Raw genomic sequence first — 19,540 nt, 5'->3', positions numbered from 1 at the left:
AAAGAGCCAGTCGGGGTTGGGGGAGAAGGGACAGGGAGAGAGAGTGTGTGCCCAGAGGAACAACCAGCCAGCCTCAGATTGGTAGAAAAGAGCCAGTTGGGGGAGAAGGGAGAGAGAGAGTGTGGGCCCAGAGGAACAACCAGCCAGCCTCAGATTGGTAGAAAAGAGCCAGTTGGGGGAGAAGGGAGAGAGAGCGTGTGGGCCCAGAGGAACAACCAGCCAGCCTCAGATTGGTAGAAAAGAGCCAGTTGGGGGAGAAGGGAGAGAGAGAGTGTGGGCCCAGAGGAACAACCAGCCAGCCTCAGGTTGGTAGAAAAGAGCCAGTTGGGGAAGAAGGGAGAGAGAGAGTGTGGGCCCAGAGGAACAACCAGCCAGCCTCAGGTTGGTAGAAAAGAGCCAGTTGGGGGAGAAGGGAGAGAGAGAGTGTGGGCCCAGAGGAACAACCAGCCAGCCTCAGGTTGGTAGAAAAGAGCCAGTTGGGGGAGAAGGGAGAGAGAGAGTGTGGGCCCAGAGGAACAACCAGCCAGCCTCAGGTTGGTAGAAATGAGCCAGTTGGGGGAGAAGGGAGAGAGAGAGTGTGGGCCCAGAGGAACAACCAGCCAGCCTCAGGTTGGTAGAAAAGAGCCAGTTGGGGGAGAAGGGAGAGAGAGTGTGGGCCCAGAGGAACAACCAGCCAGCCTCAGGTTGGTAGAAAAGAGCCAGTTGGGGGAGAAGGGAGAGAGAGAGTGTGGGCCCAGAGGAACAACCAGCCAGCCTCAGGTTGGTAGAAAAGAGCCAGTTGGGGGAGAAGGGAGAGAGAGAGTGTGGGCCCAGAGGAACAACCAGCCAGCCTCAGGTTGGTAGAAAAGAGCCAGTTGGGGGAGAAGGGAGAGAGAGAGTGTGGGCCCAGAGGAACAACCAGCCAGCCTCAGGTTGGTAGAAAAGAGCCAGCGGCGGGTTGAGATGAGCTGCGTTCTGTTCTGCATTGATACGACCGGATACCTATGCCTCCCCACTCCACTCCCTCTCCAGTAGCAGCTCACAGGTTCCCTGGGAATTCTACTGACCCAGTTTACTTTGCAGCAGACGTTATCTTTTTAAACATATTTAACAGGAGGAGACAATGGCTGCTGCCCTGTCCTCACTGACCGAATCACCACCTCCTCCCCTCGTTCCTTCACATCAGGGGGAGAGGGGGAGGTTTGGGACAGGTCATCCATCTGCTGCCTAATGATGAAGGATGGGTGGACCAGGAAGAGGAGAGTGCGTCGGTGTGCTTTTTGGGAGCAAAGGCAAATGTTGCCAAAATGTTGATCCATATTGTTTTTATCATTGTCGTCAGGCTATTTGCTTACACACATCTGTTGTGCGTGACATCTCAACCTCGAGTTCCTTTGGCGAAGCAAGCAAGGTGACACATGGTGCAACCACAGTGCATCGACCGACTGCAGCACACACACACACACACACACACACACACACACACACACACACACACACACACACACACACACACACACAGAGATCTGTCTCTGTCACCCCCTCCCCATAGCCCTGTGTATAGAAGCGGTAGCAGGATGGTGCAGTCTCTGGGGGGCCTCTCTCTCTCTCTCGACCTCTCTCTCTCTGCATCTGCAGCGGAGGCTGAATCAGGGTTATCAGGAGTGTGTCTGCAGTTTCTTGTTTACCTCCACCTGTGCCTTCTCCAGTGCCCTCTCCTGTGGCCCTCTGGCGCCCCTGCTGTTCAGAGCCTCACTAAACTGGCTCCATCTACAGGCATGAGGCTGCCTGCCACTCAGTTTCTAAGTTAGCGACACCCGAGTACAACTCTGCTAGCCCTCTGCAAAGGGGTTTGAGTGTAGAATCCTGTGTTCCGATTGTTTGAACCGAATAAATTGATATTGATGGCGTAAAGGAAATAGTCAAGTTGTGTTTGTTAAGGAACATTTTGTTCTGACCTCTTTGCGTAGATGTTCTCTGAGCAGACAGACACACACACACACTGTGCAGAAATCCCAAGGGAGGGGGGTTGAGATAAGCTTCCTCCTCCACCTCATGCCTGGCTGGCTAGGGCGGTGAATTTCTCAATTTCTAAAACACAAGACGACTAAAACACGAGAGGCGAAGGCCGTAGCCATGGCAACCTGGAGACGAAAGTGAAATAATTGGGTCTGGCCCAGATTTAGTTAGAAAAAGAAGGCAGAAGAAAGACGAAAGCCCCTTGCAGTTACATTTAGACTTTGTTTCTTACTTGTTGTTCTTCTTTTTTAATGCGTCTTGTTCCCAAACCTTGGCCGTATCTAACAATGGCTGCTGGGCTGTCAGGTTTCTTGGGAGCTAGCTGGGACAGGATGATGGAAGAGTTGGCCAGGTACAGTCCTCCTCAACGTGTCCTACTACACACCTACTGTCCTACTAGTTTCTTCCACTTTGAACAACTTTGAGCGTTTGGGTGGTAGGAGTGTGTCTGGAGTGGGCAGGCTTTGCACTTTTGTGGCCGGCCTATTGCATCGGTTGCATTGCGCCAGTAAGGCGCAGAGAAAGTATTTTGGGATGAAAACAAATAGGCTTTTCTTTCCAACCCAGGTCTCGCCGGACGGACAAGTATTCGAGCTGTTATGCCATGGCTTTGAATTAGGTCTCGTGGTTATATTATGATTTGTGTCATTAACGTAAATGAACAAAGTACTTTAAATAAACCTCTCTTTATCTCCCATGTTGCCTTTCCCATCTAACATACTAGAGTGCTTTTAGTACAAAATACAGATGTCGCGGAATGGACATGCTATTTTACCACCCCACACCACATCACTGTCATGGAGCGTAGCGACGAGCTAGAAGACATGTGCTTGCCTGTACATGGCCTTTGCCGGGAGGAAAGGGATAGTGTGCAAATGCAAATATTTAGGCTCCCGCTCTCCCCCCGGGTGTTATTTATGACCAGGAGCCGCCTCTCCGGATGACGGGGGGGGACAGAAAAGGACGTCCTATGCCAGCCCTGGGCCTCCTCCAGCCGCCCAGCTCCGGTAGTTTATGGGGAGCAAAGGGTTTGTGTGTGTGTGTTTTCTCCAGACCAACATAGGAATCTTTGTAGAGGACGACAGTTCACACTCCTGCTACCCAAAGGCTACAGCGCTGTGTGTGTTGTCCTGTCTCCCTGCATACATGTTGCCATAGTAGGCCCAGCCCCAAACCTAAACCCTCAGGTTCATATCCCGTCCACCGAGGTCACCGATGGGTATTGTTTTATTGTTTATTTTGGTTTATGCTAGATACATTTATTTACATTTTGATCACAGCCTTCTGCCTTTTTAGATGGAGGTGAGATTTCATTTTTTTATTTAAAAAAAAAATATATATATTTAGCCTTTATTTAACTTAGGCAAGTCAGTTAAGAACAAATTCGTATTTACATTGACGGGCCTACACCGGCCAAACCCGGACGACCCTGGGCCAATTGTGCGCCACCCTGTGGGACTCCCAATCACAGCCGATGTGATTTACCTTTAACCGTACAGATTGTCAAAAATAATACTGCTGCATACGGTGTTGTTACATTTAGACTGAACAGCTCTATGTCTTCCACTAATTGCTATATTACGCAGAGTACATTTAATTGGTTGTACAATACAAGCAAAACATTGGCGGGCACTTGGCTGGGGAGGGTGAGTGATTGAGTTGAATGTAATTTTAAAGGGCCGGCTCTGTGGGCCACACCACAGACGAGCCAATAGCAGCGTTGCTCAGAAACTCCTTGAATCTGCACTAATCATTCATTTCCTAATTGGGATGCTGTGGAAGTCAGAGATCTCTAGAGGTGTGTGGTGAGGTTCCCCGTTTGGGATCTAGCATGGTTTAGAGGACGGGGTTTGAAAAATCTGCCTGCTCTGCTGCTGAGAAGCCTCTCTGCTCCGTTCCTGTGTGCGTAGTGTGTAGTGCAGTGTGTGTGCGTGCGTATGTTTTAAGCATGTCATTCAGACTGCTGCACAGGGCTCAGGAATTCAGAGAGTCTAGCACATACAGCTCTCTGTGGTAGCTGTGTTGTCTGTAAGGAATGGGCTACAATTCCTCCAGCAGTATCCACTTTTGACAGCTGCTATCCTAAATCAGCTCTGAAAGCTTTTAGAGCAAGCGCCTGTGTCAAGACCATGTTGTCAGGCTAGGGATCCTCTGTTTTTATTGGAGAATCTGATTGATAGTACTGCACTTTTCAGGACTGTGCAGAATGTCCATTCCAAAGACAGGGAGACTCTTCCTGTGTCCCAGAGAGGTAAGGAATGCATCTGATTCTGAGACACGCCGGGGGCAGATAAAGGAGCTGCCGTTTCACACAGTTTGCAATGCTTTGATCCCTACAGTCATCCCTCGTGTTGCCTTACTTTATACGCCGTTTACATCGAGCCTAAAACACTCCTGGATTGTAGGCTAGCTAGACCTAGGGTACTTTACCTACTGGCACTAAGGGCACTGTGAAAATGTGTATGCTGACTAGTTAGGATTACGGTCTGCCCATATCAGTCAAGGACGGAGACCATTATTCTACTCTATCCTCTGCCTCATTGCCTCCGAAAGCTATTCTGTGAGAACCACAATGTTTTGCAAGGAGGAACAGATGAAACAACCCCCCCCGTCCTCTTAAGAAGTCTATGGGGTAACTCTGACTGTGAAGGGATGAAAAGCAGGGCCTATTTACACTCACAAAGAAAGTTAAGTGACTTCTTTCTGTTAGCGTAGGCTAAAGGGACAAGACGAGGGGAGTGGATGGCAGCGCTGTGGGACGTGTCTCAGTGTCTTCCTGCGTTCCAAATGGCACCTTGTTTCCTATATACAGTGAGCTCCAAAAGTATTGGGACAGTAGTGATCATTTGCTTGTTTTTCGGGCTCTGCACTCCTGCACTTTGGATTTGAAATGATACAATGACTAGGAGGCTCTAGTTCAGACTGTCAGCTTTAATTTGAGGGTATTTCCATCCATATCGGGTGAACCGCTTTGAAATTACAGCCCATTTTAGGGGACAAACAAAGTGACTCCCGAATGACACAATAAATGATTTACCATTCATTTCTAATTGGCACAATATAATAACCAAAACAAACAGCAAATGCATCCAACAAATTTGTAGAGTCACAAGCTTGATGTAGTCATTGCGTGCTATGAATATGGGACCAAATACTACGCTTTTTACTACTTTAATTCGCATATAAGTGAATTTGTCCCAATACTTTTAGCTGCCTTAAAATGGGGGGCGGGACTATGTACAAAAAGTGCTCTAATTTCTAAACGGTTCACCCGTTATGAAATTAAAGCTGACAGTCTGCACTTTAACCTCCTAGTCATTGTGTCGTTTCCAAGGTGCTGGAGTACAGAGCCAAAACAGCAAAAATGTGTCGCTGTCCCAACACTTTTGGAGCTCACTGTCGTTCGTACACTACGTATGGATTAGGGGATCATTTGGGACAGACGACAGCATAGATAGGCCTAGACTTAAGAGGACAGAAGATAGACTTGAGAGGATTCTCAGGATAGTGAAGTTTGGTTTTATTCCAAGAGGAGCCAAAGGTGTTTTCACCATTAGGACTGAGACTGCTGTGTCTGGGGGCCCAGCCAGCACGTCTCTGACCTTTAGTGATTCCACCGACTGAAAGACGGAAGGACAGGCAGATACAGAAAGGCGGACCGAATGACAGACTGACAGACACTGTGTTAACAACCCTCCAGGCAAGCTTCAATGCCATACAACTCTCCTTCCGTGGCCTCCAATTGCTCTTAAATACAAGTAAAACTAAATGCATGCTCTTCAACCGATCGCTACCTGCACCTACCCGCCTGTCCAACATCACTACTCTGGACGGCTCTGACTTAGAATACGTGGACAACTACAAATACTTAGGTGTCTGGTTAGACTGTAAACTCTCCTTCCAGACCCATATCAAACATCTCCAATCCAAAGTTAAATCTAGAATTGGCTTCCTATTTCGCAACAAAGCATCCTTCACTCATGCTGCCAAACATACCCTTGTAAAACTGACCATCCTACCAATCCTCGACTTTGGCGATGTCAATTACAAAATAGCCTCCAATACCCTACTCAACAAATTGGATGCAGTCTATCACAGTGCAATCCGTTTTGTCACCAAAGCCCCATATACTACCCACCATTGCGACCTGTACGCTCTCGTTGGCTGGCCCTCGCTTCATATTCGTCGCCAAACCCACTGGCTCCATGTCATCTACAAGACCCTGCTAGGTAAAGTCCCCCCTTATCTCAGCTCGCTGGTCACCATAGCATCTCCCACCTGTAGCACACGCTCCAGCAGGTATATCTCTCTTGTCACCCCCAAAACCAATTCTTTCTTTGGCCGCCAATCCTTCCAGTTCTCTGCTGCCAATGACTGGAACGAACTACAAAAATCTCTGAAACTGGAAACACTTATCTCCCTCACTAGCTTTAAGCACCAACTGTCAGAGCAGCTCACAGGTTACTGCACCTGTACATAGCCCACCTATAATTTAGCCCAAACAACTACCTCTTTCCCAACTGTATTTAATTAATTTATTTATTTTGCTCCTTTGCACCCCATTATTTTTATTTCTACTTTGCACATTCTTCCATTGCAAAACTACCATTCCAGTGTTTTACTTGCTATATTGTATTTACTTTGCCACCATGGCCTTTTTTGCCTTTACCTCCCTTCTCACCTCATTTGCTCACATTGTATATCGACTTGTTTCTACTGTATTATTGACTGTATGTTTGTTTTACTCCATGTGTAACTTTGTGTTGTTGTATGTGTCGAACTGCTTTGCTTTATCTTGGCCAGGTCGCAATTGTAAATGAGAACTTGTTCTCAACTTGCCTACCTGGTTAAATAAAGGTGAAATTAAAAAACATCTGTGGACCTTTATCAGTGGTGTCGGTTCAATTGAGAAACATAACACTCTATAATGTGTTTTCTAAATCTAGTTTGCTACCTTAAATAGCATACTATTTATTACCTTAGGATGACCCACCCATACAAGACATACATTGCTCCGCTGTGGATTTTGTGTCACGTCACTTTGGTGCGGGCTGCATGGAAATTTAATCATTGTTTTTGCTGATTAGGGAGCTGCAGTGGGTTATGGTATTAAACCACCTGAGGCTTTCTGAACCATGGTTTTGATATTGTAGGCCTGTTGGGTGCCAGTGAACCGAAATGGTTAAAACCATTTAGTTTCGCAAGTGTTAGGGCCCAGTCCTTTCTCTCAACATGTATGGATTTGTTTCCCAGTTGATTCCCAGATCTTTCATGTGTAGCCAAACAAATGATAGGAATCAGTTTTGAAATACCTGTTGTTGTGTCCCTTGGTTCTTGTTGAATACACCAGTCTCTAATAGATTTGCATGTCATTCACCATCACTGGTCATTGTTTTCAGACTCCTTATGAGTCAGAGGTCGGAGGTCATGATATAATCAATCAGCAGCCTGCTTTCCCTCGTCTTGTCTTGTGTTAGGGCTATGCTACATAGAATATCTGCGAGAGGTGAACTGGTGTCATGAACACGCCTGTAGATTTCAAAATGGACCGTTTTCCCATTAGTTTCATATAGTATAGCAGTCTACATGTATTGAATACAGTTGAACTGTGCATCTGTCTCTTTTTTAAGTTCTTCTCTGCAAATGATGATGTGTCAGACTGGTGTGAAAAAACGATTTACCAGATCAATCTAGGGCTGGGTTACATGAGATGCTTCAGTGGAGTTTAATGCCTCAATCAAATTGTCTGTCAAGCTAGAGACGGCCGAATGCGTGGTTATTCTGCACACACAGCGTTTCTCTCTTTCCTCCCCGGCGGGAAATAATTTGGGTTCAGTTGATGCCTCAATTCAAAATAGTAGTTTATTTTTGCCTTACTTTATCTAGGGACAACTGTGGAGTCTTTGCATTGATCAAGTTATTGGCCTCATCCTAGCATAGGCCTAACTTAAGCACGTCACACCCTGCTACCTCACTTCTTAGTATGAAAACAATGTCACATTTCCTGTTTCATACTGATTACTGATTTATGTATATACACTAGATGACTGACAGGCACCTGTTTTGAAGCCACCACGCCTCTATCTTGGAATTCCCCCATCGTTGTAAAAAAGATTTGATTCATGTCTGCATTTGTTTTTGCCACTTTTATTATATTACATACACTTACATAAACCACCTGTAGCCATGAAGTGCTTTGAAAGGCTGGTCATGGCTCAAATCAACACCATTATCCCAGACACCCTAGACCCACTCCAATTTGCATACCGCTCCAACAGATCCACAGATGATGCAATCTCTATTGCATTCCACACTGCCCTTTCACACCTGGACAAAAGGAACACCTATGTGAGAACGCTGTTTATTGACTACAGCTCAGCGTTCAACGCCATAGTACCCTCAAGGCTCATCACTAAGCTATGGACCCTGGGACTAAACACCTCCCTCTGCAACTGGATCCTGGACTTCCTGACGGGCCGTCCCAGGTGGAAAGGGTAGGTAACAACACATCCGCCACGCTGAGCTGATCCTCAACACAGGGGCTCCTCAGGGGTGCGTGCTCAGTCCCCTCCTGTACTCCCTGTTCACTCACGACTGCATGGCCAGGCACAACTCCAACACCATCATTAAGTTTGCCGATGACACAACAGTGGTAGGCCTGATCACTGACAACAATGAGACAGCCTATAGGGAGGAGGTCAAAGACCTGGTCGTGTGGTGCCAGGACAATAACCTCTCCCTCAACGTGGTCAAGACAAAGGAGATGATTGTGGACTACAGGAAAAGGATGACATGCTTGATGTTTTGTGTAGACAGTTTATTAGGTACACCCATCTAGTACCGGGTCAGGCGACCTTTTGCCTCCAGAACAGCCTGAATTCTTCAGGGCATGGACATGTTGCTTAATTGGTATCAAGGGACCTAATTTGTGCCAGGAAAACATTCCCCACACCATTACTCCACCGCCACCAGCCTGTACCGTTGACACCAGGAAGTTTGGGGCCATGGACTCATGCTGCTTACTCCAAATCCTAACTCTGCCATCAGCCTACAGCAACAGGAACCGGGATTCGTCGGACCAGGCACTGTTTTCCTACTCCTTAATTGATGATCGCATTCTCGCTGGAGCAACTTGTTCTTGTTTTTAGCTGATAGGAGTGGAACCCGGTGTGGTTGTCTGCTGCAATAGCCCATCCACGACAAGGACCGACAGGTTGTGCGTTCCGAGATGCTGTTCTGCATACCACTGTTGTACTGCGCCGTTATTTTCCTGTTTGTGGCCTGCCTGTTAGCTTGCACAATTCTTGCCATTTTCCTTCGACCTCTCATCAACGTGCTGTTTTCGCCCACAGGACAGCCGCTGACTGGATGTTTTTGGTTTTGTTGCACCGTTCTTTGTAAACCCTAGACTCGTGAAAAGCCCAGGAGGCCAGAGATTTCTGAGATACTGGAACCGGCGCGCCTGGCACTGACGATCATACCACGCTCAAAGTTGCGAACGTTCAATTGAATAGTAACTGGATGCCTGTCTGTATCACATTTTAGGGAAGACCCAGATGCAGACAGTGTCGAAGTAACAAAAGTTTATTTTGCCTGCCCCTGTTCTGTTTACAAGAACAGGGGCAGGCAAAACAACAGGTCAAGGGCAGGCAGAGGTCAGTAATCCAGATCAGAGTCAAACAGTACAGAACGGTAGGCAGGCTCAGGGTCAGTTTAGACAGAAAGGTCAGGAAAACAGGAATTATAGAAAAAGACAGGAGCAAGGGGAAAACCACTGGTCGGCTTGACGGACAAAACAAACTGGCAACAGAAAAACAGAGAACACAGGTTTAAATACACTGGGGATAATGGGGAAGATGGGCGACACCTGGAGGGGGATGGAGACAAGCACAAAGACGGGTGAAACAGGTCAGGGTGTGAGTCTCTGCCTGCTTTATAAAGCGAACCACGGCCACGTGACTCACAGTCTGTAGGAGCAAACCATTTTCTTGAACGACCGGTGGACCTAATAAACTGGCCACTGAGTAAGTTGTTAGACTACACCTACTATAGAATAGAAGAGGCATTTGAATTTCATTGAATTTACTGAATAAAATTCTATATCCTTTCATTCAAATTCTAATTGCACTTCTGTAACCTGTTTACAACTTCAAGTTCAATTAAAATGTAAGAATGGAATTCTGAATTGAGCACAACCCTGCTGTAAACCTGTTTTATTATTTGGTAGTCTCGATTAGCTACCTGGTTTGCCAACATATTTTGTCAATATTTTTGGCAAGATCTTTTCCGTAATATTAGTTCCATAGTACAGACTCCTTGCTGTCCCCAGTCCACCTGGCTGTGCTTCTGCTCCAGTTTTCCACTGTTCTGCCTGTGATTATTATTATTTGACCATGCTGGTCATTTATGAACATTTGAACATCTTGGCCATGTTCTGTTATAATCTCCACCCGGCACAACCAGAAGAGGACTGGCCACCCCACATAGCCTGGTTCCTCTCTAGGTTCTACACCTGCATTGCTTGCTGTTTGGGGTTTTAGGCTGGGTTTCTGTACAGCACTTTGAGATATCAGCTGATGGAAGAAGGGCTATATAAATACATTTGATTTAATATTAGATGTAAACTCAGCAAAAACATAAACATCCTCTCACTGTCAACTGTGTTTATTTTCAGCAAACTTAACATGTGTAAATATTTGTAGGAACATAAGATTCAACAACTCAGACATAAACTGAACAAGTTCCACAGACATGTGACAAACAGAAATGGGATAATGTGTCCCTGAACAAAGGGGGGTCAAAATCAGAAGTAACAGTCAGTATCTGGTGTGGCCACCAGCTGCATTAAGTACTGCAGTGCATCTCTTCCTCATGGACTGCACCAGATTTGCCTGTTCTTGCTGTGTGATGTTACCCCACTCTTCCACCAAGGCACCTGCAAGTTCCCGGACATTTCTGGGGGGAATGGCCCTAGCCCTCACCCTCCGATCCAACAGACGTGCTCAATGGGATTGAGATTCGGGCTCTTCGCTGGCTATGGCAGAACACTGACATTCCTGTCTTGTAGGAAATCATACACAGAATGAGCAGTATGGCTGGTGGCATTGTCATGCTGGAGGGTCATGTCAGAATGAGCCTGCAGGAAGGGTACCACATGAGGATCAGTTGTCCATCCTGTCTCCCTGTAGCGCTGTCTTAGGCGTCTCACAGTACGGACATTGAAATGTATTGCCCTGGCCACATCTGTAGTACTCATGCCTCCTTGCAGCATGCCCTAAGGCACATTCTCGCAGATGAGCAGGGACCCTGGGCATCTTTCTTTTGGTGTTTTTCAGAGTCAGTAGAAAGGTCTCTTTTGTGTTCATAACTGTGACCTTAATTACCTACCGCCTGTAAGCTGTTAGTGTCTTATCGACCGTTCCACAGGTGCATGTTCATTAATTGTTTATGGTTCATTGAACAAGCATGGGAAACAGAGTTTAAACCCTTCACAATGAAGATCTGTGAAGTTATTTGGATTTTTACAAATTATTTTTGAAAGACCGGGTCCTGAAAAAGGGACGTTTATTTTTTTGCTGATCTTATTTCTTTATCCACACGTCCTTAAATGAGGGTCACAGTGCAGTACAAGGCCAGAATCTCAAAAGAAAATATTTTATCCTTTGCAGTGTAATCAAGGTTTTTTCAGCCCATTGATCAGGTCACAATTAGTCTAGCTACAGTTTTTAATGAGAGTGCTGCTGGAAGCTGTTCAATGCACACACAGCTCTAGGAGCCTTTTTAGCTGATAGGTCAAAGAACACATTAAAGTCCCTTTAATCATCTAACAAGTAGCCCAGGAAGCTTGTAGAAAAAGCCTAGAAGTACACTCAACATGGCTGCCGGTCCACCCATCACGGAACATTGACTTGAATGGGTTTCCCTTCTAGGAATTATATTTCTATGGCCCCACACCAAGTCAGCATTCTGAGATGATAAAATCTCCTCTCTGTGCAGTTGAGGAATGGAAAACATTCTAATAATCATAGAAATCTTAATTGGTGAATCAGTTTTGTGTTAGGGCTGTGACGGTCATGGAATGGTGGATGACTGTAATTGGCTAGGCAAATGACTGCGTTCTCTGTAATAACTATTCGAATAGCACATGTTTAAAAATATCTCCTCTCCTCCCCTCTTGACTGCATGTGCTTGCATAGAAATAGAACTATTAGAACGGTCGTCCCCATTCAAGTCAATGATTGCATAGTGGGTGGACTGGTGGCCATAGCAAGTGTACCTATAGGAGCAAAGCAGGAAGTAAAAGCAGGAAGTGTACACATCAATATGTACTGTGATTTGTTGATTCAACTCAACTGGCATGACAAGAAATCCACTCCATTGCATGAGCCACATCAGTTAACATCAAATACTGTTTGCTACAAGACCGTGCTTGTTTCAGCAAGGAGCAACGGACAGGACGGCTGGACGGAACTGCCCGGCCGTCCTGTCTTCAGTCGGTTGTTTGCCCCCCCCCCCAACCCCATAAACAAACAAAAAATGGTTATAGATTTTTTTTCTCTCCATTTTCATGACAGTCTTCATCCATAACCGTCGGTTACACAGGTACAGTAAATGTGCCAGCCCTTCGGTGGTGTTAGTATGATCTAGTTGAGATATATATATATATATATATATATATATATATATATATATTCTGTAGGCAAGCAGAGTTTTTCTTGTTTTAGACATTTTGACAGTTCATACACTGCACACACAGACAGCTGACCTTCCCTTTATGCTGCAGCAGCCAGTCAGAAGACTTGTCAATATTTTACTAAATCATAAACCTCCCATTGCTCAGTTCCCTTGTAAAAAACGGTGGGAGCAGTTTGGAGCGATCCTGGCTGTGTTGCTATTGTTGTAAAATCATGCAAAGCTGCTTGTGGCTGACAATGTTTCTACCAGACTCCTCTGTGGTCTGCTTTAATGAAGCACAGGCCTTTTGCTTCTCTCTCTCTCTCTCTCTCTCTCTCTCTCTCTCTCTCTCTCTCTCTCTCTCTCTCTCTCTCTTTCTCTCTTTCTCTCTCTCTCTCTTTCTCTCTTTCTCTCTCTCTCTCTTTCTCTCTTTCTCTCTCTCTCTCTTTCTCTCTCTCCTTTCTCTCAATCTCTCCTTTTCTCTCTCTCTCTTTCTCCTTTCTCTCAACCTCTCCTTTTTCTCTCTCTCTCTCCTTTCTCTCAACCTCTCCTTTTTCTCTACCTCTCCTTTCTCTCAATCTCTCCTATTTTTCTCTCTCTCTCTGGTGGCTCATGAATGCAGCAGTCACAGAGATGCAAATACATTTTTCCTCCATCGTCGAGATTAGAGATGGGCTGGCGGTGTCACTGACTGTCTCTGGGCGAGAAAACAATTTTCACTGCCGTATTTATCATCAAACAATCTCCGGACTCGGGGACAGGCAGGGGCTGAATGACAGGAGAGGAGAGGAGAAAGGAGGGAGGGAGGGAGAGGAGATGATTTGTGGTTGGTGGGGTAGTGGAGAGAGGAGGAAAAAGTGAGGAGGCGAGCAACAGCTCAGATGGAGGATCTGCTAAACCCTCAGTGTGGCTGTCGGTAAACACACTTGCGATGCGAGGATGTGTGAGCCCCTCTCATGCTGTACTTCAGGGGACTTAGATGAGAAGGATTAGGACTGCAGAAAAGGGCTCGGTCTGGACTCTGTAAGTGCTGTACCCAACTCACACTGGCCATTGAGAATGATTGTCGATTGGAAACTATTTACTGAATGTCTGTGTGTTTGTATCGGTTTGTCTGATGACCTACTGGAGGGTTGTTTCTCCATCACACTGCAACTCCAGTGAATGGAGCCACTGGCTGTGTGTGTGTGTGTGTGTGTGTGTGTTTGTTGCTCTGTTCGAGGCACCTGTAATCACTCAGTAGTGGAGCTCACAGACCAGAGCGATAACGGAGCTGGCTGCCTAGCATGCCTGCCCTCAGGCTCTGCTCTGCTCTCCTGTGCTTGTGCTGGTGCTGCTGTACACACACCCCCACACATATACACACAGACATATACAGTCGTGGCCAAAAGTTTTGAGATTACACAAATATACATTTTCACAAAGTCTGCTGCCTCAGTGTCTTTAGATATTTTTGTCAGATGTTACAATGGAATACTGAAGTATAATTACAAGCATTTCATAAGTGTCAAAGGCGTTTATTGACAATTACATTAAGTTAATGCAAAGAGTCAATGTTTGCAGTGTTGACCCTTCTTTTTCAAGACCTCTGCAATCCACTATGCAATCCACTATGGCATGCCGTCAATTAACTTCTGGGCTGACTGATGGCTGCCCATTCTTGCATAATCAATGCTTGGAGTTTGTCAGAATATGTGGGTTTTTGTTTGTCCACCCACCTCTTGAGGATTGACCACAAGTTCTCAATGGGATTAAGGTCTGGGGAGTTTCCTGGCCATGGACCCAAAATATCAAGGTTTTGTTCCCCGAGCCACTTAGTTATCAATTTTGCCTGATGGCAAGGTGCTTCATCATGCTGGAAAAGGCATTGTTCATCACCAAACTGTTCCTGGATGGTTGGGAGAAGTTGCTCTCGGAGGATGTGTTGGTACCATTCTTTATTCAAGGCTGTGTTCTTAGGCAAAATTGTGAGTGAGCCCAATCCCTTGGCTGAGAAGCAACCCCACACATCAGAGAAAATGACTTTACTCCAGTCCTCAGCAGTACCTTTTGCAGAATATCAGTCTGTGGCTTCTTTGCTGCCCTTCTTGACACCAGGCCATCCTCCAAAAGTATTTGCCTCACTGTGCGTGCAGATGCACTCACATCTGCCTGCTGCCATTCCTGAGCAAGCTCTGTACTGGTGGTGCCCCGATCCCACAGCTGAATCAACTTTAAGAGACGGTCCTGGCGCTTGCTGGACTTTCTTGGGCGCCCTGAAGCCTTCTTCTCAACAATTGAACCGCTCTCGTTGAAGTTCTTGATGATCTGATAAATGGTTGATTTAGGTGCAATCTTACTGGCAGCAATATCCTTGCCTGTGAAGCCCTTTTTGTGCAAAGCAATGATGACGGCACGTGTTTCCTTGCAGGTAACCATGGATGACAGAGGAAGAACAATGATTCCAAGCACCACCCTCCTTTTGAAGCTTCCAGTCTGTTTTTCGAACTCAATCAGCATGCCAGAGTGATCTCCAGCCCTGTCCTCGTCAACACTCACACCTGTGTTAACGAGAGAATCACTGACATGATGTTAGCTGGTCCTTTTGTGGCAGGGCTGAAATGCAGTGGAAATGTTTTTTGGGGAATCAGTTCATTTGCATTTCAAAGAGGGACTTTGCAATTAATTACAATTCATCTGATCACTCTTCATAACATTCTGGAGTATATGCAAATTGTCATCATACAAACTGAGGCAGCAGACTGAAAATTAATATTTGTGTCATTCTCAAAACACACACACACACACACACACACACACACACACACACACACACACACACACACACACACACACACACACACACACACACACACACACACACACACACACACACACACACACACACACACACAGAATTAGGGAGTGGTGTATCAGAAAGCCAGCCTAGAACTGTGATGTTCAGTTTAGGCTGGGGGGTAGTGAGTTCTCTATCAACAAAATTACAGAAATGACTCATTTTGAATATTGTCTGGAATAGGTTATATCAATGTGATGAATGAATATATGACTTATTATTCTATGAATATAATGTGTAGTAGTGTATGTAACACAGATGGAGGTGTCGATGCCTGATCTTTGACCTCTTTCTTCGTGCTGCCAGGTAGAGGTTCCGAACCCATCCTGAGACCGCAACACCGGGCCAGAGGGACAGAGGGACAAGAGGAAAGTACTGCGCAAGGTAAGGATCTCAGAATGGGTCACCATGCACCATGCTGCCCTGGCTAATGCATCTAGGCTAATGCAGAATGGGTCACCATGCACCATGCTGCCCTGGCTAATGCATCTAGGCTAGTATCACACTGCACTGGATAACCCCAAGGTAAGGATCTCAGAATGGGTCACCATGCACCATGCTGCCCTGGCTAATGCATCTAGGCTAGTAGCACACTGCACTGGATAACCCCAAGGTAAGGATCTCAGAATGGGTCACCATGCACCATGCTGCCCTGGCTAATGCATCTAGGCTAGTAGCACACTGCACTGGATAACCCCATTGGGCAGCAGCACCATGTCAGATAGGACCCACTGTCCTTGGGACTTGAACCGGTTCTGTGTACGGTGACAGTATAGACGAGGAGTGAATGTCCTTGGGTTATTCCTAATGGCAATTGGCTTCTCGTAATGTTAATGTAATAATTGAATAAGCCAGTGAAACTTGAGCAAAAATGAAACCATTCCTCACAGGCTGTGTTGTAGCAAATAAAGTCAAGACAGTGATACAGGGAGGGAGACCGACAGGGAGGGAGTCCCCTCCGTGAGTTGGATAGTAGTGCTCGGGGGCTGGGAGGCCCGAGCACCGCGTTTCTCCGTGTGTACAGAGCTGCTCAGTCAACCGGAAAATGAGCAGCGCCCCCTGCGTCGGTGTGTCAGAGTGTGTGTGTGTGTGTGTGTGTGTGCGTGTGAGCTCTCATGTTCACCCTCTGACTCAGCAGCAAGGCCACTGGCCTCTCTAACCCCACCGGACCCTCGGCCTCAAGTCACACACATACACTGAGTGGATGAAACGTGTGTGTGTGTGTGTGTGTGTGTGTGTGTGTGTGTGTGTGTGTGTGTGTGTGTGTGTGTGTGTGTGTGTGTGTGTGTGTGTGTGTTCCTTAATTTATCATATTAGGTTAGCTGGAATAAATGAGATTAGGCCTATAGCCTATTTGATTAAATTAGATGTCCACTTTAGCCATAACAGAAGACGCAGGTGAACGCTTTCATAACTAGTAAATACTCTGTTGTTCTAAAAACAACTGTCTGTGTTTCCCCAATGAGGATGCAGTCGCAATATTAAGTGACACGCCGGGTCGGTGACATGTCAGTGTTTGTCAGGGATTTGGTGTGTTCTCCGTCATTGGTGTTTACCGAGCGCAGTGTCCGTCAGTCAGAGAACCAGCTTTAGCGTGCTGCGAGTGCGTCTGCTGGATGTTTGTGGTGGTTGTACGGGAGCCAAATAAACGTTGGAAAACCTCTCGACAACATCCGGTGCGGTACGAGTGTGTGACTAAGTGTTATGCTGTAGACAGGGCGGGGGGATTTCTTTGGGATCTGTCTGCACGACGACTCGACGAACTCGATGTGTCAACCTGCGACCTGACTCCTGACTGACCCTGGGCATTGGCCCATCACCCTCTCAAAAGGCAGTGTCAGTGTTTCCCCTGGTGTTTTTGAGGAGGTTGCAGCTTGCAGTGCGGTTTTTGGGGGAAATGATTGGGTAGGGGATACCTAGTCCGTTAGAATTCATTCAACCGAAATGCGTCCGTTTCCGCTCATCAAATCTGACGATGCTAATATGCTAACTGATGATGCTAATATGCTAACTCCAGGCTAGAGCCATAAGTAAATCATGGATTACTGTGGATTATGTTGCGGGGCTTTAGACACAACTCAAGGTAAAGGTAATTTGACCCAAATATAGATTTTTGCATGTACTATCCCTTTAAGGCCTTCTTCCACCCGGAGGCGGAGCTGAAGCACAGAGAATAGTCCTGCTTTCATTCAAATACTTTGAGCGGTTGCTTGAGCCTACCTGGAGACCAAGTGCCAGCTGGGCAGGGCGTTGCGCTTTTGGGACTATTCCATTGTTTTCATTGTGCCAGACCCAAGCAAGCCAGAGTATTTGAAAGGAAATAAATAGGGCCTACTGTTTGAGCCCAGGTCTTCCACAGCCCGGACAGAGCCGACGCAGAGAGACAATAGACCAGGCGTTTGTCTAGCGAGCTGTCTTTGTCTCTTCTATATGCCCTGATGTGTTGCAGATGTGGCAGCCAGGGTTCTCATCTCAACACTGTGTGTGATTTATAGCCCAGGACACAGAGCAATGCTTTATAAACCGGCAGGACAACGTCAACAACAGTGTGGTGTGTGTAGAGATGGGGCCATGGCGACTGCGGTGTGCTGGTCTGCTGGGTTGGTCGATCTGTGTCTTGACTGTCTGACCTGATGTTTGGCTACCTTGGTGTGCTCTGTGGCCCCGGGTCGCTTTTATCTCGCTACTGTGTCAGCCACGGACTTAAGGCCAGATTCAATCCCGTCGTGTTTTGTCCACTATGCACATTTTGAAGGCAATGTTCCCCATGGTCGCCGGAGACCACATTCACGGTAAACTCAGCAAATAGAAATGTCAATCGCACGATACCTCAGATCTTCTGCAGGTTTGATAAATGTGGTCTTCTCTCTCCCAATCGCCATGACATCTGAGAAGGAGGATGGTTACACAATGGTCCAACGCTGGTTCGGTTTTGCTGGTGTGTGTGTGTATGTATGTACGAGAGATGTGTCTGACTAATTGATTTCCCATGGTGTTTTGGGAATAGCTGAAAGTTTGCCCACCCTCGTTTACCACCACATCCTTCCCCAGTCTTTTCTCCCCCATTAGTTCTCTTGTCATTAAGTTTCTTTGCTGGCAGCTTGATGCTGTTTCAGGTTTCAACTCTGCTTTCATGTTTCCCTTCGCTTCCCTGAGCCGTTTGTCTGTCTGTCTGTCTGTCGTCTCTCTCTCTCTCTCTCTCTCTCTCACTGTCTCTCTCCATCTGTCACCTCTCTCTCTCTCTTACTCTCTCTCGCTGTCTCTTTCTCTTCCTGTCTGTTGTCTCTCTCTCTCTCTCTCTCTCGCTGTCTCTTTCTCTTCCTGTCTGTTGTCTCTCTCTCTCTCTCTCTCTCGTTCTCTCTTTCTCTTCCTGTCTGTTTCTCTCTCTCTCTGTCTCTTTCTCTGCCTGTCTGTTGTCTCTCTCTCTCTCTCTCTCTCTCTCGCTGTCTCTTTCTCTTCCTGTCTGTTGTCTCTCTCTCTCTCTCTCTCTCTCTCTCTCTCTCTCTTACTCTCTCTCTCTGTCTCTTTCTCTGCCTGTCTGTTGTCTCCTCTCTCTCTCTCTCTCTCTCTCTCTCTCTCTCTCTCTCTCTCTCTCTGTCTATCGTCTTTCTCTTACTCTCTCTCGCTGTCTCTTTCTCTGCCTGTCTGTTGTCTCTCTCTCTCTCTCTCTCTCTCTCTCTCTCTCTCTCTCTCTCTCTATCGTCTCTCTCTCTCTGTCTCTCTCTCTCTCGCTGTCTCTTTCTCTGCCTGTCTGTTGTCTCTCTCTCTCTCTCTGTGTCTGTCGTCTCTCTCTGTCTCTATCTCCCTAGTTGGTTGTAGTTGTAGCGTCACAGTAGTGGGACTAGTATAACACTAGACTAGAGATCCACGTGAGTGTATTCCCACTCTACCGCATGTTTTTCTGCCAGCTGACACCCACACGCTCTCTCTGTCTCTCCCGCTCTCTCTCGCTCTCTTTCGCCGCAGTGTCCTTGAGAAAGCAATGACTTTTGCATCATGCAAAGCGTTAGGGCTGGGTTGTTTCCGTGTCTC

At 46.6% G+C, this 19,540-nt stretch overlaps 2 protein-coding genes across 5 annotated transcripts in view; one reads left to right on the top strand and one right to left on the bottom strand.

Annotated features, from left to right (window-relative positions):
• The window catches only part of sh2d3ca (SH2 domain containing 3Ca), a 304,863-nt gene that overhangs the window by 168,223 nt on the left and 117,100 nt on the right, over positions 1-19,540 (bottom strand). The gene's annotated exons all lie outside the window — the stretch shown is intronic.
• strbp (spermatid perinuclear RNA binding protein) overlaps positions 1-19,540 on the top strand; it is a 124,599-nt gene that overhangs the window by 14,273 nt on the left and 90,786 nt on the right. For all 4 annotated transcript variants that reach the window (XM_052525977.1, XM_052525976.1, XM_052525978.1 and 1 more), the window contains one exon: positions 15,815-15,892. The gene's annotated coding sequence lies outside the window, so the exon portion shown is untranslated. The remainder of the gene's footprint in view (positions 1-15,814; positions 15,893-19,540) is intronic.

This window comes from Oncorhynchus keta, chromosome 9 (assembly GCF_023373465.1).
Source record: "Oncorhynchus keta strain PuntledgeMale-10-30-2019 chromosome 9, Oket_V2, whole genome shotgun sequence".
In the NCBI taxonomy this organism is placed as follows: Eukaryota; Metazoa; Chordata; class Actinopteri; order Salmoniformes; family Salmonidae; genus Oncorhynchus; species Oncorhynchus keta.
This window is presented reverse-complemented; position numbering and strand designations above follow the sequence as displayed.